We start from the raw sequence: 23,716 nt of genomic DNA on the forward strand, positions 1-23,716 counted from the left end.
AGCATGAGGACTGATAGGTCAGATGTAGAGTGATCGCTTTGTGAAAAGTGTTCACTCACAGGTGATAGGTGTTTTTTTTTCTTTTATCATTATACTGTGTAAGTTCATTTGAGAGCACAGTGATAGTCTGATTTCACCCACATAATTGTAACTGGGGCATTTAGTACACTGAATATGATAGGCATATGTAGGACCCATTGATCTTGAAAGGTGTGTTGTAGTGGGTGTTGATCATTGTAGCAGTGGAGATATGTCTGCAGGTTTTTCATGTGTTGTTCTGGCAGTGTCTGGTGCCACTTTGAGTTGATGTGTCCTGGTCTGTAGGGAACTTGCTTCTAATGAGCTTGAAGAGGCTGGGGGGTTGTTTAAAAGCCAGAAATGGGGTTCAGGAAATTTTTCTTTCAGGATGGGTTCCCCATCAAGTATTGGTTGTAATTGTTTGATGATATCCCATATTGGCCCCAGTGTAGTATGACAGGTGACAATAAGTGGTGTGTTGTCAGAGGGGAGGTTATTTCTGTATTGAAGCAGGTTCTCTCAGGATATTTGGGTGGCTCATTCCATGATGTGTCCTACTTCTCTGGTTCCACCTTGCATTTTGCTGTGAGGCTGGGAGTTCCTTTCCCAGAAGAGATCTGTATGGCTTGAAAGCTTGTCTCTCACCAACAGAAGTTGGTCCAATAAAAGATACTACATCACCCACCTTTTCTCTTTAGAATATCTGTTAGTCTGGTTTATATTGGACTGGTATTTACAAGGAGACAGTCGGTTTTGTTTGTCCTGCCCAGAGTGCCAACAGATGACACTCAAGAGAAGTATGGACATCTCTTAGTTGCAGCTAATGCAGCTAAGAGATTAGCTGCATTTAAGTTTCCCTTAGCTGGTACCCTATTCAAGCAGGTGGGGATAAACATAGTGTTAGCTCTAGAAAAGAGCTTTAAGTTCACAAGTTTATTTTGGTCCTGAAACCTGGAGCCCATTCCTCTAGGCTGCCTGTTGATAACTTGGTAAGAAGTAGAGATATTTTCCTAAGTACCGTAGGATTATCCATTGAGATCCTTGCTGACTGGATAGCTAACTTCATGTTGTGATTTCTGAAAGAGATGAGGCAATTATTTAAGTTAAAACCAGTCTGTATGTCAGTTTATCACAGTAAGACAGCCTGATTAATCAGATTAGCTGCATTGTGTAAACGAGGCTACAATAGACAGATGTGATTGAGTGGGATAGGCTATGGTCAGATCTGCATTTCATGATCTAAGAGGTGTCCCAAACATCCATGAGGTTCACACCATGTAAACTCATGTATTGACAACAACCTCAAGGGACACCAGAGCTAGTAAAAGAAGAGAAGGAGAGGGCCATCTCTTTCAAGGGTCTAATGTAATCCAGTATATCCTCTAGGATAGCCCAGGAGAAACTAGCTAGAGACCAGTGGAATCAGACACAGCAATATAATAAACTAGCCCAGAATCAAGTGTTTTGGCTAGGTGTTAGGGTGACCCTCTTCTTACTAAGTGTAGAAAGTAAACATTTAGCCTAATGGCAGGGACCATATGAGGTAGTAGGAAAGTAGCCCAGATAGATTTTAATATCTGATGCTTTGACAATAAAAAAGGGAAAGAATATATTATTTTTTCAGGTCCTGTTTCTCAACCTTTTTGATACCAGGGACTGGCTTTCTGCCTTCCTAAACTGTTAGGGAGATCTCAGGGACCAGCGCTGATCCACAGACCAGCCATGGAGAAACACTGCTGTAGTATGATGGAGCGTAATGCCCCAATATTAATTCGTAAATTGAGGAACCTCCTCCAGATCTGAGGCCATAATCATCACCTTAGTGAATTTATTCCAATTATCCCACTCTTTTATAAACATCTGGACATTGGAAAATTTGATAGGGATTGTAGTAGTGGCGGTGACTAAAATTTGTTCACCATTTGCTCCCACACTGTAATCTTCATTTTTAACAATTTGGGGGTATAACTTCAAAAGCTCAATTTTTTTTTCTTCCAGTTGTTGGTGTCCCTAGGCCTAAATAAACCAAAGTGGTAACCAAAGATCTTCCATGCTGTGAACTTTAACCAGCCTAAGATGCTAACAGACAGCAAGCAAAATGTGTAACTGTCAGCTGTCTCAGCTTGCAGCTGTAGGACAGTTTGAAACAGCAAAAAGTGGCGGGGAGGAGGGGGAGGAAAATCTGCATGCGTTTGTGCTGTGAAGGCCATAGACAAATATGCGAATGGGAACTTTTCTAACACGCTGAAATGTAATGTTTAAAGTAACTGCTGTTGGGAAGGAAGGGGTGAGGGGGAAAACCAAACAAAAGCCTTACACAAACAAGGGGAGTATAAATGCTGGGACCCCGCCTGTGCGCGGGTGTGCAGAATTTGAGAATGCTTTTTCTCCCTGGCACCTTTTTGAGCTCAAATAAACTTGGTTTGCTTCTCTACCCTGGTGTGTTAATTAGTGCGACGCACACCGGGCAACGAACCCCCGCTGTTGCTCCTCCTCGGGCCCTTTGAGCTGGCAACACAGTTAATCAGGTGGAGAGACCATTGGGAGCGCAGGCTCAATATTCCTCCTCTCATCCTCATGATAGATGTTTAATTGGTCTTGAAGGGAAGTCACCTCATTCAACAGGTGGTCTTGTTTGGCCACTACTTTCTCGTGTTCTTCAACACCACTGTTATTGGCAGTGAATGCATGTTGTTATACACTTCCTTTTGGTTAATATTAACCTCCAACTGATCTTTCAATTAGACATTCTCTGCCTGTAATCATTTCATGGTGTGGTCTTTCGAGAGGTCTCAGCATCTCCTAACTCACTCCCTTTAGTTTGTTTTCAATCAGATCAGTTCACAGTCTAAACTGAGTCTATCATTCCTTCAGTTCTAGGGCTTGCAGTCGTCATCTGTCTCCTGGTTGCTTTCTTAGAGGCAGCTGGGTGAAGGGCTGTCACTCTTTTGCTATCTCAGGCTTTTCTGCCTCCTGCTCCTTCTCTGTTCTCTCTTCTGTATAGCAAGTCTTGTTTTCTCTGTTGGTCACAGTTGTGGATGCCCATCTCTGCGTTTGGTAGTTCTGGCAGCTGCGCGGGGGTGTGATCAGGCTGCTAGTCTGAAAGCAGGACAGACTTTCCTCTCCCTTCTGCCTATGCTCAGTATGGGGTTTGTAAACCTAATTACGCTGCCCTAAGGCCATTATTTTCCTGAGCCAAGGCCTGAATGTCAAACATGAGGCCTTGCAGAAGGGCTCCCCATATCCAGTCTCTTTTGTTTTTTATCTTCCACATTTTGTTTTAGAAACCATTCAATATCATTCCAAGCTGACACAGAATGATTAGGAAACCCAAAAGGGCCTCCTTTCTGTTGAACCCATCCCCATGGGGCCAGTGCAGCTTCACACAATGCAAACCCTTCCATTATTTTCCAACCAGACAGGAAAGTATATTTACCTAAGCCAGTAGACAGGGCCTGGGTTTCGGCACCAAGAAATATTGGGGTCAGTATACAGCCTTGCCTTCCTAAGTGATAATACTCCCTACGGATTCCTGCCTGCTGCCCGTCTGGTCCAAGACAACAGACTCTAGAATCTTGGCAAGCAATACAACCTGTTCTTTATTGAAGAATCAAGGTTACAAAATGTTGTCAGATGCTACCGGTGTGGTGCTCTGCTCTGTTCAATGTTGATATCAATCGGCTGCATGTGTGTTCTCTCTGTGTGCTGTCCCAGCTCTGCGCAGATAGCTGACACAGCAGACCCCAAGAGAACCCCCAATGACCACAGATTCTAGTAAGGTATGAAGGCACGTCAGCCAGGTTTATTGTCGAAGAGAAACACAGTCTCCAGCTCCCTGGCAAACGAAGTCCAAGGTGCTGCTAAGGTGCAGCCAGCCAGCCAGTACATATGTGCTCCCTGGCAATGGACTCAGCTGAGTCAGTGGCGGGACTTTCCACTGTCCCGTAGGCTGGACAAAGACACCGCCCCAAGGATGCATTCTTATACACAGGTACAAACAAGTTACACATCACTCCTGACGTATTGAGGTGCAACCCCTCTACGTAGTAAGGTGCTGCCTCTCACCTTGTACATGTTGGTTCGAGCAAAACAACTCTATCCATCATAATACCCTTTTGGCCCTGTCATTGGGATGGGTCAGCTTGTTCCTTGTTATCTGTGGGGCGTGTACAAGTATGCGAATGTTCTGATATCTGGTGTCCAGTACCTTTTAGGTATGTCTCTTTTTGCAGCATCAGCCCTTTCCTTGCCAGCTTCTGTGAGCAGGGCCTGCCTCTTGACCATTACTTTAGTTCAGGTCTTAGGCCTGATACCAGGCCTCTGATACCAAGATTTATATCTCAGGGCCTCCTCTTACTACACAAAACACCAGAGCTTTGCTGATGGGAGTCGTGGTGGGGTAACCTGTCCAGCAGATAACTCCAACAAGCTACCAAAGACATACAACTTATATTTACTAACTATGTGGCAAAAAACCAATCAACAAAGATCCATGCACTGATCATTGGTTACCAGATGCCTTTTGCATGTTTCCTGACCATAGGTGGTGGTCCTAGTTTCATGTAACTGCAGCCTTGCTGCACTATCCTCCATACTGCCAAATTTACAAACTACGGTTAGCATAACAGCTGCCTCACTCAATTTATATTAGTGGTGTGCTAAGTGGTTTTGGCATTCTTAGACAAGGATTTCCTTCTGTGCATCATGGACCTGTTAAGGTCACCCAGCAAACAGTTTGACTGACAGCCCTAAGCTGTGTTTATTTCGCTGCCCACATCCTGCTGCTGTACTTTTGTCAGAGCAACCTACAATATGAAACGGTTAGGCCTGTCAGAGGTAGGTAGGTAAGATATACATGTGTAGACTGTTTGTTGTTTTTAAATTTCTTTTCTCCTAATGTTTGTTCTTTTCAGGACATGTCTACACTGCAAACTTAAGTCAACCTATGTTAAGTCGACTTATGGCCACTGCAGTAATTACTGCGATAGTTCATCTCTACACTGCCCTCTTTCTGTCAGGGTTACGCATCCTCACCAGGTGTGCTTCTACCAACTTCAGATGGGCAGTGTGGAGGGCTGAGAGTCCAGGCTCTTGTCTCCCTGAACCCTGCTGGGAGCCCAGCTGCCCCCCGTGTTCCTGACTCCTCACTCCCCGCCACGAGCCTGGCAGCCGCCCAGGCTCCCAGCTGCGAGCTCCACTCTCAGAGCCTGGGCAGATGTGGGGGAACGGGGATCCTTGGTGCAGCTGGACTCCCAATGGCGAGCCAGGAGTGACAGCCAACAGCCAATGTAAGTAACCCACAGTGTCTACACGGACATTGTGTTGCCCTAACTTCAGTGACATAAGCCCTACGCCTCTCATGGAGGTGGAGTTATGTTGGTGTAGTAGGACACTTACATCAGCAGGAGCCAGGCTATAGTGTAGACACTGACAGAATTAGGTCAACGTAAGCTGCCTTAGCTTGATCTAACTCTGTAGTGTAGATCAGGCCTCAGCCTCCTGCTCCCAACAAGGGAACACACCTTTCCCTTAAATCCCATGTTAAATTTTGTAACGGCTGTTTTACTCTGTCACAATGGGTCATACAGCAAGTCTATAAATGTAAATCTGTTAACAAAAACACAAAGTACCTCAGCTACTTGGGGGGCGGGGGTTGGCCAAGCGCATCTCGTAACAGACATGGTGGAAGCCCTGCGTTACATATGTACTGGTTTCATTTTTAGAAGAAACAATTTTGGAGACTGTTTTGCCTTTCCTCCTCCCCACAAAATGCATAACAGAAAACATTAGTGCTCCAGAGATGTTCATAACATAACTTTGAAAATACTCAAACATGCTTACAATGTGTGTGTTTTTTTATACTGCAAATTATGTTGATGATAGACTAAAACTAATGGGACCAATGTTGTCAATATGATACAGAGGGATCTATCCCTACTTTGACAAGCATGTGTATTTCACATTTGTGAAAATGGGGGCTCCATCCATTTAACAAGGGGAAAATAGTCAGCAGATGCTTGGAGGTCATTCTGATATCTGTGACAAAAACATAAGGCTCAGAATTTGCCACAGGGCAGCTTACTTTAATGCAGGGATTGGCAACCTATGGCACGTGGCTCTCCAGGGTAAGCTCCAGGCCAGTGGGGGCGGCGGGAAGCAGCATGGGCCGAGGAATGTGCTGGCTGCCACTTCCTGCTGCCCCCATTGGCCTGGACCGGCGATCGGCCGAACCTGCAGTCACAGCAGGTAAACAAACCGGCCCAGCCTGCCAGGGAGCTTACCCTGGCGGGCCGTGTGCCAAAGGTTGCCAATCCTTGCTTTAATGCTTGAAAAGTATTGTTAACAAGGGCCAGCGTTCTGGTTTGGTTATGCTATCGCACAGAGTCCCTGCATGAAGTTTAATTCTGCAAAAGGAGAACTAATCTGCATAGCACATGGTCTGGCCAGTTTGGTAAATGTATTTAGTAAGCTTCTGATGACCCCTGCCTTTACGTTCCACTCCAAAACACACCATTCTTTGGTTTCTGTTGTGGATGGCCTGTAATACTGAAAACTCCACATGTTCTGGGGGAGCCCAGAGTAGGAGCAACAGATGCATTCTGCTTAGCCACCTCTTTTCCTCCATATGGATGCAAGGATGAGGTGGGCCTAATTTGGCCCCTAATGTCTCCACTGATGTCAGTATCAGACTGAAACCTCTGTAAAAGTTCGCACATTTAATGAAACTCACAAAATTAGTACTTTCTTCAGCAAGTTTTAAATTACAAAAGGCAGACTTGCAAGACAAAGCATTTGGGCGGTGATATACTGTGAAATTAAAATGAAAGTAGTTTGTTTGGTGTAGGAGAGATCTCAATATTGATTCAAAAATGGTATTAAGAAGTAATTTTTTAAAGCCATTACAAAATGCTTTGCACCTTTTTTGAATGTTAAGAGATAGCATGTGGCAGCAGCCTATCTCTGAGTAAATCCCGGGTCAGATAACCCCCACACTCAGATATTTCCCCAAAACCATCAGACCTGCAAGTTATTGTGTGTAACAGCACTATCCAGCCAGGAACCCTCCTGCTGCCTTGCAGTGTAACAGTCTCTCTAGACTCCCAACCTGCTCGTGATCTGGTTCCTGTCCCTGCCGTGCTCAAGCCCTGTTCCAGCCTTCTCCATCCTTGTCTTTGCCCTACTCCGGTCTTGCTCCAACCCTGTTACTGACCTGCTCTAGCCCAGCCATCACCTCCTGACCTGTTCCCAGACCTTCAGACCCGGAGTCTGGCTATATTACAAATTTTGCTTGTTTACATACTCTGACCTCTGGTCTAACACTGGCCTGTCCCCGGACCCCAATTCCAGCACTGACCTCAGCCCAGTCCCAACCTGACATCTGGCTTTAACCTCCATTCCAACCACTAAGCCTGACTATCAGGAGGTAGCCCTGCCAGCTTTAGCCAGCATGCTTGGAAATATAACAATACACATGTTTAGCTACTTATGTTGCAAAACATTAATCAAAGAAAATCCAGAATGTTTCTGCTTTTAGCTGACAAGGACAAGCAAACATTAAGCAGACAAAACATGTGAACACTTTTAAGAAGGAACCTGGCTATGAAAGGAAAGTAGGGTTGTGTTATCAGAGCAATAAATCTAGCGGTGACATGTTCCTGTACCAACCCTGACTCCAACCCTAGTTCTTTGCAAAGAAAAAAAACTGTGTTTAAGCTCACACAAAGAATCCTAGAAATAGTGTATTGAAATGTATTTCTTTTGAAAACACACTAAAGTATTCATTCTTTTACCTTGGAGAACATTTATGATGTGAAATATTTTACAGAAGATACTAGTTAATTCCAACTCATGTTTCCACTTAAAGGTGAAAACCTTTTGTTGTTTCTCAAATACTAAAGATGGCATAAGCTTCTTTTAATATGTATATTTACAAATATTTTATATCTAAATGAAAGTCTTTATATAATAACTACCTGATAACACGGTTATATAAACAGTAAGATGGTTTATGTACAGATATAGCAAGGTCATCTGATACTAGGACTACTTACTAATGTAAGAAGCCATTTATATATGAAATACTTATATTAATGGGGAATTAATTAATTAATCAATTAATTACCGGCAGTGCAGAAGCAGACCTTCATCCAAAGCCGGAAGACAAGAAAATTATTATTTCAAAACTTGTCATGTAGAGTCAACAGCTTAGGCCAAAGACTTTCTAAAGCATGTTATTTAATTTTAAAAGACTACTTTGAGAACTAAAAACTCATACAAAAGAGAGAGAGCGTTTCGACTTTTTGAAAAATAGAACTTCATTGCTGTATAACTAAAAGAAATCTCAGAAAATGGACTAAAGAAAAAGAAAGTTAAAATTACCTTAAAAGTTATCTGTATCTTTTTGGTCACAGGAAAAACAGCAGCAATTAAAGAAATGTTGCATATTCATTAAAGAGATTGGATACTTACGAGCTGAAAGTGTCACTTCAACCAACCCAGAAGTCTTGGAGCCAACGATAGAATAACAGAAAACAACTTGAATTTAAACAGGCATGAAAGAGGTGTGTTTTCTATTCATTTTATGGAAAGAAAGAGAAAGACACAAAAGATTCTGAATTTAAATATTTTCTTCAGTTTCAAAGGATGCAGTTAAGATTTCTCATTTTGCCAGCTATAACTGACTGGCTATTTATTTAATCAACTTGTCCACTGGCCCTAAAATCTCAGATGTGTAATCTCTGTTAAAAGCTCTCCACAGACAGACAGATAGAAGAGATTGTAACAGAAGTAACCAGTTTAACGTTTGTGTTCAGTTATTTGTGTTGATTAATGGTTTGGTTTTTTTAAAACAACAAATAGCCATGGTTAATAATTATGATTATTTTGCTTAGTCTTGATCATGGTGTCTCCTAAAATATGTAAAAGAACCCCTGTAACTAGATAGTGGGGAGAAAGAGAAACAATAAGTAAGAGCTGGCCTACCATTTCTTGTTTCTCTAAACATTTTTCGTAAATTTTAAAAGAAAATTACTTAGCATCTAACAATTTAAATCTCTCTCTTTCAATCCCAGTTTGATCATTAGTAAATGATACCAATGAAATTGAATAATATGTTTCAAACACCAAGAGAAGATACTTGTTTTGAAATCCCATTATGAAGATGTATTCTTATTAGCTTCAGCTGTTGTCTCAGTGAGAGAAAGCATTGACACTATGAAACAACGGACACAAAGGTTGGGATGAAATCTAAAGGCTCATCAGTTTTCTAAACAAAATTACAAATCACTTTCTTTGCTTGGAAAGGTGGCGGTACCATCTTGAGAAGCCTCAAGAAAGAAGATGCACAACACATGTCTTGCTGTTTTAGACTTCGCAATCTAACTGGAGAAACTTACTTTGTGCCAATAGGCATTGCTCACATCTCATTCAACTTCTCTGCCAATATGGTAATTTGCATAGCAGTACCCACAATGCTTCACATTGTGATTTTGCTTTGAAAATAGATTTAATTGAGCCTTGCTGAGCTGCATTAATGTGTCTGTTTAAATTGAGCAAATCTAATTAGCTCGCATGAAAGTTATGCCACCTCTGGTGCGGCAAAGCTAATGCAATTAAAGACAGCCAGATGTATTGAGTATTGTAAACATGCAGTCTTACTGGTGGAGAATAGTTCAGTTTCCATCAGAGACTGGACAGTTTTGCAAAACATTCACAAGAATGGCACTCTCTGCAATGTAAATGTATATATTCTTCTATGTCTATAAGGCAATTCCTAGTGCCAAGGATTCCGCACATGTAGTGAGGCATATGTTGTAGTAAAAGACCACACTGTTTTCAGTTACATCCATTCAAAGAGTAGCCTAGTGGTCTTCATTAAAAAGTCAATATTTTTCATATACTCTCAGATCCCCATTGAAAATAAACATTTGCCAAGAGAGTTGTCACAGGTACCACAGTAGTTCTATTGAAGTCAATTTTAAATAACTTCTCAGCCAATTAACTATTAACGTGGGCTTAATGAATGTGGCCTTTTAGTAAAGGTGGAGCAGAATTGTACTCTATACATTTGGGCAAACTGTTTTTAAAACAGGAAATTGGCTACGACCAGAGGAATACATATTTTAAAATAATTGCATGAATTACTTAGACTAACCTCATTGGATCAGGTCTACCTTTTAGTTAGTTTAATTGTATTTAGAATAGGAAATAATTTGAATATCTCAGATATTGTCCTAATGTGGTACTGTTTAGTATATGTTGACTTTTTAATTGTGATTCCTCTAGGCTGATTGTGTGGATCTGTAGCACTAAAGCAAACTTTCAAAACCTAAAGAGCAACTAGGGCTGCACACGTATAAGGGAACGCAGAGTTTGCCCTGAATATTTTATCCAACTATGCAATTTTTCTCTGTTGCCATTCCCTTCATAGAAAAATGCCAAGGTAATTGCATGAAAATGGACATTTGCTCTCGCTTAATTAACAGTCTTCTCCTCCTGCCTCATTTATTCTATAATTGCTTCCACAGTAATGAAGTCTGATGTTTGATGCTGAATGGTGGATGGACTTGTAGATAAAACACTGGACTGGAAGTTAGGAGGTCTGTGTTCCTTTTCTCGATCTATCATAAACTTCTTCGTAGTTTTGGACAAACCACACACTAACCTCTCTCTCTCAGTTTCCTTATCTATAAAATGGAGATAACAGTACCTGCTGGTATACTGAGGATTTTTTCAATAAAACTTATGAGGCACATCAATACTTTAAGGTGATAGAAATGCCTAAAGTCATTGCGTAGCAATAGGTTGATCATAAGTGAGAATATCTATTCATACAAAAATATCTCAATAGTGTAAATAACTCACCACTGTCATGAATAATGGGAAAGAAACACTGAAAAATACGACACTTTAATGATTTTTTTAAATAAAATCTCTGTGTTTTAGTGTTGGCCAGTGCACAGCAGTTATCTTTTTAATAGGTCAAACAGCCAACATACAAAAGCCAGTCACTATATGGTAAATAACTCTGCAGCACAGATATTTTAAAACTACAGATAAGACCAAACTAAAACCCAGGTCCAAACACTGATGAACATTGTGTGGGGGAAGATCCAGATGTGAGTCAGAACTTTGTTCCTGTATATAACTAAAAAGAAAGACCTCTCTAGGTTGTAGAGGTGTTTGCAGGTCCAATAGAGTTAAATATCTATACGGCACTGAAGTTAATGAGAGTTTTGCCATTGATTTCACTAGGAGCAGGACTGGAGCCATATTGTAGTTGTATTTGTGTCCACATTTCCAGCATAACCAATCATTTTAGTTGTTTTTAATTGAGCTGTAAATGCTAACTGAACTGCTCCTTGGCAGAAACAAGGCATGTCGAGGTGGATATTTAGTGTTGTGTCTCATAGGTTGGTCAAAGCACAACACATTAGTAACTATAATGTCTTAACTGGGGGAGATCATTTTTAAACATAAATGTTTTTTAAAATTGTATGCCACATTTTTGCTGTATATGTTATAGTCGACTGTCAGAGGTTAGCAGGCTGATTGTCTGAGAATTTTTGTATGTGACAAGAAAGCGAAAAGCAGTCCAAGTCCTCTTTTTCCTGATTTTTAAATTCCACTTTAGGAGTAATATTTAACCTACACTGCCTTTGAGCATCTAGTGCCAAATTCTCCATTGTAGCTAACTGCATGAAGCACAGGAAAAAAGAGAGGGTGCAAAGATATCTTTAAACACTTTTGCAGTCGTATTGTCAGCCCCATTCAGAGTCTCCCCAGCCTCAGGAATAAGTTAAAGCAGGTCTGAGACTGCCCTAAGTAACATTTGGCTCCAACAGCCCCAAGGAGTTGATTTTGCAGCCAATAACACCTTGAGCTAAGCACTGGCATGCCCCTGTCCTCAGCATGTGTCACAGTTCGGCAGTTGTGACGAGGGCCAGCGTACTGGCACAGAGCCATTCCACCATCTCCATGCTCCTGTTATTCTACAGTTGACCCCAGTATGCCAATGGGGCACAATATAAAAGAATTGAAGTCTCAGGGTGAGGCCTGTGAGTGGGAGGGAGAGCTACAGAATGTTGCCTGGTTGGGGTGTGGCCACAAGAGCGTAATGAGAAGATGAATGTTCCTAGTCTGAGCTCCCTGACACAGAATAGTCTCCTTAAAATGTTCTCCAGCCTAATTTTACAAGAATATAATCTTTCTGAGAACACAAAATAGAACAAACTTCACAAAAGAGTATCCTGGACAAATGTTTCCTAAAAATATAACATCACTCAGAATGCGGAAGGTAACTCCTTTGCTGAACTTTTCTTCCAGGTCAGATTTGCTGTCACCAAGAGATTAGCTGCAAAAGGAGCGAATAAAGACTGCCACATTATGTGGCATATTTATCAGCCAGGTTAGCTGCTTCCATAGCCTGCTTCAGCCCAGAAGTGCCTTTCACTTGGCTAGAGATTCACATAGAAAATGATGAAGTTCTTTCCCAGAGTGAGTCATTACCACCAACGGAGATCACAGAGCACATTTGGGGATGATTTTTGATGTCTCTATATCTGTGGCAGACACACTTCTCTGGGGAAAAAGAACCACCCTCCAGCGGATGCAGAAACCCGAGGCCCTGTAGGGCTGGCACAGCTGGAAGGGCTGGGGATGATTTTGGCTAGATCCAGCGTGTAGTTTATTTGAATGTTGTTTGGAAATATTAATTAAATAATGAGGTTATCTTCCCTAGTGCTTGGAACCTGAGATGGAAAACCTAAGATATGATTGAGAGATACCATAAAAGCGGCAGCATTTGCTGAGTAAAAATCCATAAATAACAAATTCTAGCCCACTCTAACGAAGTACTTGTGGTAAGGGCATATTGTCAGAACAAGACGAATCGGGAGGGGAAATAAAGCCGCACAAGGAGAAAAATAAAGTCACAATGACACAGAACTGAACACGAGTAAAGAAAAGAGAATCCAGTACATGAGAAAGAAACAGCAAAAATGAATTAATCAGAACCAAGCAGTACATTTACTACAATCTCATAAGACCAGGGAAAACAAAATCTTTAAATGAAACTTTACACCTACTGCCACAGGAGCCCATTAACACCTCTGTACATTTTCAAAAACTTCACAAGGCAGAAATGTGCATTTTGTAGTAACCAAATGGAAGACCTATTTTACCTTTTGAACAGCTAAAATGTAGCAAGTGAAACAGTTGAAAAAGATTCAGAGATATTTTAAAAAATGAGGAAAGAGAACTCGAAATGAACATTCAAAAAACAAACAGTCAGAGAACACTTCAACCTCCCTGGTCACTCAGACCTAAAAGTCACAATTCTCCAACAAAAAAACTTCAAAAATAGACTCCAAAAAAATAATGAGATAAAAACTGTCATGGCCATAAATTTGCTAAAAATTAGTTTGACCCTGGGTTCAAAGTTCAGACTGAAACCATATTTCTGCTACACCACTTAGTCTCTCAAATTTTTTCTTCATATCAGGTGAGAGCATGGCTAAAGTATTGATGAAATATTGATAAAAAGCCTGGAATTAATTTGCAAACTGGACACCATTAAATTAGGCCTGAATAAAGACTGGGAGTGGATGGGTCATTATACAAAGTAAAAACTATTTCCCCATGCTAAATTTTTCCCCTACTGTTACTCACACCTTCTTGTCAACTGTTTGAAATGGGCCATCCTGATTATCACTACAAAAGTTTTTTTTTCTCCTCTTGATAATAGCCCACCTTAATTGATTAGTCTTGTTAGAGTTGGTATGGCAACACCCATTTCTTCATGTCCTCTGTGTGTATGTGTATATATATATATCTTAATACTGTATTTTCCACTACATGTATCCGATGAAGTGGGTTTTGCCCACAAAAGCTTATGCCCAAATAAATTTGTTAGTTTCTAAGGTGCCACAAGTACTCCTCGTTCTTTTTGCTGATACAGACTAACATGGCTACCACCCTGAAACTTCTTTCATTCCGTGTGTGCTGTCCTTTCAAAAGGAGAATGCAGGATAACAACTGCTTATTAATTATTAACAATGATATATCACATTAGTTGGTTCTAATTTGACAATAATTTACTACATGCAGTCTTTCAAAATTTAAAATGAAATTGTATCAGGTTATATAATAAAAATAATAAACCTTATTACAGAGCCATAGCTCTAGAAATGATTTATGAAGTATCCATATTTTAGAAATGATGAAGTTCAGGCACAGAAGCGAAATGACTTGCCCAGGGTAAAAAACTATAGTCCAATCCATTTGTAAGGCAAATAGGAAGGGCTTCTGCAGTATGTAACAGCAACATGGGCACATATTGTCACGTTGAGACCAATAAATGATCCAGTTGACACTTGTCAGTCACAGGCCTACATCTCTAACCAACCCAAATCAAAACACCTTTGCAAAGTTTTAACTTGAGACAAGAAACTTCTCTTCCCAGTGTAATTGACCCTAGCCAAGGTGTCTGTATGTGTAATAGATTTGGTGCCAATAACTGAGATTAGCTGGTGGACATTAAGGCTTTTTATCAATATTTCATCAATACTTTAGCCATGCTCTCACCCGATATGAAGAAAAAAATTGAGAGACTAAGCAGTGTAGCAGAAATATGGTTTCAGTCTGAACTTTGAACCCAGGGTCAAACTAATTTTTAGCAAATTTATGGCCATGACAGTTTTTATCTCATTATTTAAAAAAAAAAAGACAGGGAGGAAAGGAACATGAGAAGTCCCCATTCTTCTGGCCACTGCTTCCTGCCATAATGGAACAGGGAACTGTTGGCCCTGTTCCTTGCGTCTCTGGTGGTTGCTGCTTATTGTCCCTGAGCAGAGGGAAGAGAAGAGGGAATTGTAGGCTTTGCTCCCAGCTTCTCTGCTGGCTGCTGCTTCTTGCCTAGAGGGGAGGGCAGGAAAGAAATGCAGGCCCTGTTCCCCAAAGGGAGCTTCAGGCTTTACTTCTCACTTCTCTGCTGGTGGTTGTCCCTCAGGGAAGTTGAGAAGAGGCAATTATAGTCTTTATTCCCTGCTTCTCTGTTGGCTGCTGCTTCCTGCCTCTGAGGAAGAGAAGAGGAAGAGAAGGAATTGTAAACCTTGCTCCCTGTCTCTCTGCTGGCTGCTACTTTGAGTCTCTGAAGAGAGAGGAGACAACAGACTCCTATGGTCTGCTCCCTTCCCATTGCCAGCCACTGCTTCCTCATATTGCCTCTGTTATCAAAACCACAAATTCAGTTGATAGATGAAATGAAGTAGATATAATTTATTTTGATTTAAGTAAAGCATTTAACACTGTCTCATAATCTTACTTAGAAAAATTAATTAAAATTGGTTTGGATAGGAAAAAAAAACTATCATGTGGGTTGAAAAGTGATTTAAAAACCATTAATAATGAGGAATGATAAATAGCAAAGTGGTGATGGAGTGCTGCCAGGACTAGTGCTGTGTCTCTTCTTTTTCCACATTTTCATTCATGTGCTCTAAAGAGGGAGTTAAATACAATGTAAGAGAAATTTACCAATGATACTACAGTGGGAGGAACTACAAACAGCCTTGGAAAGAGACAAATACAAACAGAATCCGGAGATTGGAAGCTTGGGTAGAAAATAAAATAACTTTTGAATTGGAAAAAAGCAGACTATGTGCAATGTATCTGGAGAAATATAATCCACACCACACATACTCAATGGATAGGAGAAACCAGAAGGCAGTAAGGCTGTCGCATACCTACAAGAGGCTTGATGGGGTCAGTAAATTAGATTTGTGATGTGATATGATACCAAAAAAGGCCATCGCAATGTTAGGTTTCATATACAGAAGCATTGCATCACAGATCAGGAAGCATTACTCTCCTTCTTTACTGACTTGTGGGGCTGTACCTGGATATTGCATTAAATTCCAAGCTCTACATTACCAGAATGTTATTGACAGTTTCATGTAGTGTTGAAAGAAAAGCAAAAAGCAAAACAATCAGGAGTCTAGAGGCATTGGCTAATGAACAAAGATTAAAAGATCTACATTAGAGAGCTAACAAATGTATGTGTGTGGGGGGGAGGGGAGTGTAGAGCTGTCTTCAGAAATTTCAAAGGTATTTCTATCAAGGCAGGTGAGGAATTACTTGTGTAGGAGAAATATAAAGGAATATTAGTAAATGGGAGTACAAAGAGGATTAACTAGAAATAATGAAATGGTGTTCAGAAAGACTGAGAATCTAAATATGCCTCCTGACAGTCAGGGGCGGCTCTAGACACCAGCGTGCCAAGCAGGCACGTGGGGCGGCCGTTTCCCGGGGGGGCGGCATTTGGCTCCGGTTGAGCTCCCGCCGGCATGCCTGCGGCAGGTCCACCGGAGCCCGGGACGAGCGGACCTGCCGCAGGCATGACTGCGGCGGGTCCCGTCTTCCCGCTCCCGGTTGAGCTCCGCAGGCATGACTGCGCAGGTCCCGCCTCGCCCCGCGGACCTGCCCAGGCATGCCGGCAGGAGCTCAACCGGAGCCGCGGGAAGAGGGGACCCGCCACGGGACCGGGGAAGAGCGGCGCAGCGCTCCGCGCTGCTTGGGGCAGCCTACTTTCTAGAGCCGCCCCTGCTGACAGTGAAGTATTAGACTGGAATAGTTTCCCAAAGAAAATGCTGGAAGCCTAATTGGATATATCTTTTAAAAGTAGATTGGACAAAATGTAAGTAAATACATTATTGAGAACAATCCTGCATTGCCAGAGAGATGGAGTGAATGACCCAATAGGCTTTTTCCATCTCTAGCTTTTAGGGAATATTGTGAACTTGTGAAACTTCAAATACTTCCACAATGCATTGCAACATCCACACTGAAATTCTGATTATAGAGAGCCTCCCCTTAAAGCGATGCTATGATACTGAATGATCCAAGATAGGTATTCTCTCCCCAACTGCCCCTCACAAAAGGTCAGAAGATTAATAATATTTTTCTTTTGTCCAGAATTTTCTCCAACTGTTCATGCAGGCCACTGATTTCTTCCTCTGAGTGACTTGAGGATATAACAAACCTAAATAATTATCTTTTCTGTATTGTTGGGGAATCTCTGAGATTCTGGTGAGGAATCTTATGATTTTATCCTTTCAATTTCAAAGATTTAAATATCAGCAAATGCCTTTTTTAAAAAAAAAATCTGTTTCCTCATTTAAAAAAGAGAGGTTCTTTTTTGAGTTCCAAAAGCTTTTTATGTACTATTTTTTAAAAATGAATTTGATTCACTAATATGATGTTTAGATCTTTTTATTATTATTCCATAATCCTCTGTCAATATATTTATATAATACAAGAGTTTCATATCAAATGTATCCTTGGCTTATTATGTTCCCTATTTTTATTGGGGCTAATACAATCAATAGCCTCAAACATTATTGCTACAGGCTAATTTCAACCTTGGATGTAAAAGCTGACTCTCCCATTCGATACAGAGCACAGGTGCAGAGTGTTCAAAGAATCACCCTACGTGGAACTCTACTGATTGGGGAAGGCAATAATTGATAAAAATTCTTTGCAGCTTGTGTGGTTAACATGAAATAACACACTAACTGACTAATAGTTTTCATCTGCCATGTGAGAATCCCTCTCATTCTTTCTGCACTAAAACTAAGATTATTCCAGACCTTTAAACCTTGTCAAAGAACTGCCCCATACAAGTATTATAATTTAATAGTCATTTTCTAATATGGAGGGCATACTCAGTTTATACATTATTGTTTAGCAGTTTTTTATCTGAAGTTGTTTTACAGTGTTATTCCAGTTAGAAGCTAGCTAGTTTATAAGACGACCAGGGTGCCAAGTCAAACATTGTTGCTGATTATAAGTAAAGCAAAGAAGATGAAATGGCTAACCACCAGGTATGAAAGTAGAGCAGTATTCAGAATGCAAGATGAGACAGTATAATGTGCTGTAAGCATAATGAACAAAGTCACAGAACTGTAGAAGGGAAGAATCATAGTATAAGAGATACTGGAGCTAATTACCAGTACCCGAAGGAACAGTTTGTATAAACAGTAAAAAAATTTCTATTGACAGCAAGTTATATAACTTTGAAGCCAAAAAAAATTTGTCAATTTGCTAAAAATCATTATGTATTGCAGCCTTAGGAAATGTGAACAGACCTACTTTCATAAGAGGGAACTAGTGTCCTGATAAGTGCATCTATTACTAAAATTGTCAGGGATAAGGTTATTTATACAATATTTTCACAATTCACTGCAGCAAATGTTGGTTTTAATGTCTATATTAGCCACTAGGCAGCAAAAGTAAAATTAACTGTTTCTAGAAGAAATAGTTGTTTGCCCTGAATCCACATTTCCATACATGTAGGTGCATTAAATTCCAGGGAGAATGCGGGACTGGAGGTTGTTACCTCTAGTCCAGATGACAGGGAAATAATTTCTCTTCAAACTACACAAGTTTTGCTCTGAATTATATCACTCATACCTGTGTAAATCAGGAGTAATGCCACAGATTTACATCAGTTTGAGAGATCATAGACTGGCCCTTTGAGTGGCTTTAGAGACAAATAATGAGGAGTCAGCAGCAACTTAACTCCTCCATACAAGACAGCTGTTTAAACAGCTTTATCCTCTACTGTAGTATTGATATTTGCATTTCTGGCAGAAAGGCTCAAAACAAGTAGATCTATTAGAATTAGTGCAAGAGTGGGTTCTGTAGCATCTAAGTCTATGCTCCCCTAACAACTCTTGATCAGCAAAGCATAAGGCATAAATAGAATTTTAAGATCCCCAATAGAGTAAAAGAACATCTTACAAAAAGATGATCTAAACCCTTAAACAGACTAAGCAAGAGTATAAATATAGGCCTTATGAAAAAGAAAGAACAAATAGCTAAATATTCCCAATATACATGGCTTCCCTGAAACTTGATATACTGTTAAGTATTCTAAAACCTCCTCTCCTACTCTCTTAATATAGCAGTTTCCTTCTCTGAATACTTGCCTTCCTAAGCAAATGCCCAAGATTCATTTTTATAGTCCCCCAGTCAGAGTGGCCACATGGTCCTCCCAGGTGCATCCTATAAAAGAGTTACCTAGTTCTAGTTAGGTAAAACAAATTCTGCCAGGGCAAACTTGCTTTAAAGTAAGACTTTTGAAAGTCCTCCTGATCTTTTCCTAGACTGCTAATTATTATGCCTGCCATAATGCATAATACCAGTGATAAATCTTTAGGGTTTAATAGCTGAGTATAAGGTATTAAGCTGAAAAGGCCAGATTGTGGTCAATATTCTGGTTCTCTGTACTGCTGAAGCAGCATATGAGGATGGGGGATGCTGGAAAGCTACTTTGATAGGGTGGTTATGGATTCCTTTCTGTGAGAGAATTGCTGGCTGGCTTGGTGCTCCGAAGGGATTGTTAGAGGATAATGTAATGTAGAGCAGCTCTAAGGCTGTCTGTCTCTGGGTCTAAACTAGATTGGGGGAGGGGGTAGACTAGCCATGGGTGGTGGGAAAGTGTAAAGGTGCCTCAGACACCTTTGCAGCCTCCTTCCTCTCCCTTGAGCTACACTAAGCAGAGGTCTGGAACAGCTGAGTGTGTGACAGAGGGGGAGATGTGTGTACTGAATGGTGAACTCCATTTTTGTTTTGCCCTCATGTTGTGTATTAACTGCTAACTTGTGTTTTGTGTTGAAAAAACTAGCCTGGTCCTGACTAGGTCAGCCTATTCTAGACATGGTGCTGCTCGGAAGGGGTGTAAGACAGCTCAGAGAAGACTTTTAGTGAGAGCTATGAACGCTGAGTGTCTCTCAACTACTGGCCTATGCACAAGAAACATTATCTCTCCACAGAAGCCTGGCTGGGGAAGGGGCTGTCATTGCAAGCCTAGGCTCAAGGCCAAAGTGGTCAGATAAATGTATGGGAAATATTCTCTGTGCGGCTATCCACTTTGACCTCCTACAACACCAGGGTGGAAGAGAAAGAAGGCAGGAGGCTGTCTTCCTTGCTGGAAAGGCTGGCCAGACTACAGACTCACAGAAAGGGCCAAATAAATTGGGCGGGTGTGGGGGGGGAGTGCATCTCAGGACTGTTTTTTGGTTTTTCAAGTATATGTGACTCTCTAGTGCTTTCAGAAGTGAAAGTACCTATCATTGAGAAATTCCTAAGCCTGTGCCCCTTGCTTACCTGCCATGTTGTGCCTGAAGAGGATTAAGCAAGAAGCCCAGAGCCGCCACAGTGAGGTAGAACTCTACGGGAACATCTATGGAACTCAGGAGGAGGGATAGCTCAGTGGTTTGAGCATTGGCCTGCTAAACCCAGTGTTGTGAGTTCAATCCTTGAGAGGGCCACCTAGGGCTCTAGGGTAAACATCAGTACTTGGTCCTGCTAGTGAAGGCAGGGGGCTTGACTCAATCACCTTTCAAGATCCCTTCTAGGAGATGGGTATATCTCTTATTATTATGTATAAGCAACTGGGGACTGAGGAGGGCTGAAGCACTGCTTCTGGGGTTTAAAACAGCTGGTGTCTAGAGCCCCATGTCTCCAGAAGGGAATGTAGATATGAGGTCTGCCACTGGGGATGTGACTTAGAGAATGAGGAACATTGACCCAGCTCTGCCTGGACTGAGTTTACTAAGGAGCACATGGGTTCCAGCAGTTGCATTTGATCTAGTCACAACAGACAGGTGTCTGAGAGAGGGGGAGTGGGCCAGGTTGTGACACTGAGGCTGTGGCCTAAAGTATCATGGTCTTCAGAAAATTATTCTGTATTGCTCAGAGTTATACTGCATTACCAAATGATGCAATAGGTGCAATATATCTTTCAGTCAGTGCAGAATCTTTATTCCTGCTGAGCTCAAATTCAGTATCCAGTGCTCTTGTTTAAAACAATGAGGTGCCCTTTTATCTAGGCACACACTGTATCAGTTTTCATCAGAAATGACCTCAAGCTTCTAGAATATCTGAAATTTCACCCCCGTAAAAATTAATTCTGTACATACCTGTCTGATACATGAATCATGCACAATCTTTTTGTAATATTTTAAAGGTGTGGTGAGATATTGCTTTTTCTAGACAGGAGTTTTTTAATATAAGTTTTAAGTGTCTTTACTTATATGGAATAATGATTAACAGATACAAGTTGTCTGGATATTTTCAATATCTTAAAGATCTGGGCCCATGACAATTCTTCCTATGCATGGAAACTTTGGCATAGAGCCAATTACATTACTCTTACACTGGGAGGTGGGGATATGTGTCCAATCAAAAAAGGTTGTTGGCCCCGACATCCCTACCTATGCCCTAGTGATCCCTTGGCTGCTAGAACAGCCCCTGAGGCTGCTCTCATCTATTAAGACAAACAACCAGTGCTAGAATTTGGGAAGAGTGTGAAGGTGGCCACCTTCATTTCCCCCTTCTAGACTTATGCCAAGAGCAGCTCAACAAGACCAGTGCATCTGCCCTCTCCTTGTTAACAGCTGGTCAATTTAATATTATGAGGCAGTTGCATATGTAAAGAGCTGGCCGTATCTATCTTGGGTGTGTCAAAGAAACACTTTTTCCCCCCCATGCTTGGTACGCCAAACATGACCAGCTCCTGCACACCATGATTACAGCAGTAGGAGTGATCAAAGAAGAAAAAGATGTCCACAGATGCTGGTATGTTCAAGAAAATAAGTTATGGCAATTTGACTCATGACTCCACACAGCTGATCAGGCGTGTCTAGTTCATATTTGTGTTGACATTTGGATGACTGGTTTCTACATTAATGAAAAGTGCTGTTATATGTATAAATGCCTTAATTTGAACGCACAGATTGGTGTTCATGTAGGGACAAGAGTATTTGTTGTTCATTATTGAGTCATCCAGTCAGGGAACTTAATAATATCTGACTCAGGTGGCCAGTCAGACACACGGAATAATGAATAATCATAGTGCTCAAATCACAGACAGGCGGTCAACTGTCTGGACAAATGATCTGATGAATTATGAATAATGAACACGTTCAAGAAAACTGGTGATTTCTCTCTGTTGATATTCACCCCTTCTTGTCAATGGGAATGGGCCACATCCACCCTGATTGAACTGGCCTCCTTAGCACTGACCTTGCACTTGGCAAGGCAACTTCCATCTTTTCATGTGCTGTGTAGTTTACCTGCTTACTGTATTTTCCACTCCATGCATCTGATGAAGTGGGTTATAGTCCATGAAAGCTTATGTCCAAATAAATTTGTTAGCCTCTGTCAAGGTTTTTACTCTGAACCTTAGGGTACAGATGTGGGGACCTGCATGGACACTTCTAAGCTTAATTACCAGCTTAGATTTGGTATCACTGCCACCACACCCAAGCACTAATTCCCTTCCCTGGATAGCCTTGAGAGACTCTTCACCAATTCCCTGGTGAACACAGATCCAAACCCCTTAGATCTTAACACAAGGATAAATTAACCATTCTCCCCTCCTTTCCCCCCAGACTTTCCCCTCCCTGGGTTGCCTTGAGAGGCTTCACACAGATCCAAACTCCTTGGATCTTAAAACAAAGAGGAATTAATCATCCTCCCTCATTTTTCCCCCCACCAACTCCTGGTGAGTCCAGACCCAATTTCCTGGATCTTAAAACAAAGAAAAATCAATCAGGTTCTTAAAAAGAAAGCTTTTAATTAAAGAAAAAGAAAAGGTAAAAATTATCTCTGTAAAAATCAGGATGGGAAATGCTTTACAGGGTACTTAAATTTATATATAGCCAGAAAAACCCCCTCTAGCCTCAGGTCCAAAGCTACAGCAAACAGAGGTAAAAATCCTTCCAGCAAAAGAAACATTTACAGGTTGAGAAAACAAACATAAGACTAACACGCCTTCCTGGCTATTTACTTACAAATTTGAAACATGAGACTGATTCAGGGAGATTTGGAGAGCCTGGATTGATGTCTGGTCCCTCTCAGTCCCCGAGAACGAATAACCCCCAAAACAAAAAGCACAAACAAAAGACTTCCCTCCACCAAGATTTGAAAGTATCTTGTCCCCTTATTGGTCCTCTGGTCAGGTGTCAGCCAGGTTTACTGAGCTTCTTAACCCTTTACAGGTAAGAGACATTAACCCTTAACTATCTGTTTATGACAGCCTCTAAGTTGTTTTTACTTAGTGGATAGTTTACAAACAGAAAAAGGAGCTAAATTTGGTGAATAAAAAGTTTTACAGTTTGCCCAACTGTACACAACTTTACATATCTAATCTGTGGATTTAGGAGGGGTTTAGCACTGATTCTTTGAGAGAGACCCCAAATTTAACTGACTTATTTTATGTAAAACTCAGAGTGAGCAGTTGTAGTAGGAATCTTTGGAATCCCCTATCCAACCCCTAAGCCTTCTGCAGCAGAAATAGAGCTTGGGTGCTTGTACTGGAGTCTGTATTTAACTGTATTCAAAAACAAATTGAAAAGAAAAGTAATCGAAATACCACCACCCCCCCTTTTTTTAACCGAAGCTATAGAAGGAATTCATGTCAGAAGCAGGGTTGGAATACACAAGTTCCTCCTGTTCTTAGTGCCATGTGTTAGACACAGCCCTGCACAGCCTTAAACTGGTTTTGGGTCTTCCCGAACTTTGAGGGACCCATGGCCATATTTTTCACTAGCACCAAAGGCAGACTTTGACAGCTGCAAACAGAGGCAGATATTTTTTTGGGAAAAATCACAGACAAGGTTTTAACTCTAGTGCTCTG

General features: G+C 41.1%; 1 long non-coding RNA gene across 1 annotated transcript in view; it reads left to right on the top strand.

Moving 5' to 3' along the window:
- Positions 1-23,716, top strand: part of LOC120376204 — a 28,380-nt gene that overhangs the window by 2,614 nt on the left and 2,050 nt on the right. Inside the window, exons 2-4 of the long non-coding RNA XR_005587115.1 lie at positions 8,430-8,579; positions 9,322-9,464; positions 10,545-10,616. This is a non-coding gene — a long non-coding RNA (uncharacterized LOC120376204). The remainder of the gene's footprint in view (positions 1-8,429; positions 8,580-9,321; positions 9,465-10,544; positions 10,617-23,716) is intronic.

This window comes from Mauremys reevesii, linkage group 1 (assembly GCF_016161935.1).
Source record: "Mauremys reevesii isolate NIE-2019 linkage group 1, ASM1616193v1, whole genome shotgun sequence".
NCBI classification, from domain to species: domain Eukaryota; kingdom Metazoa; phylum Chordata; order Testudines; family Geoemydidae; genus Mauremys; species Mauremys reevesii.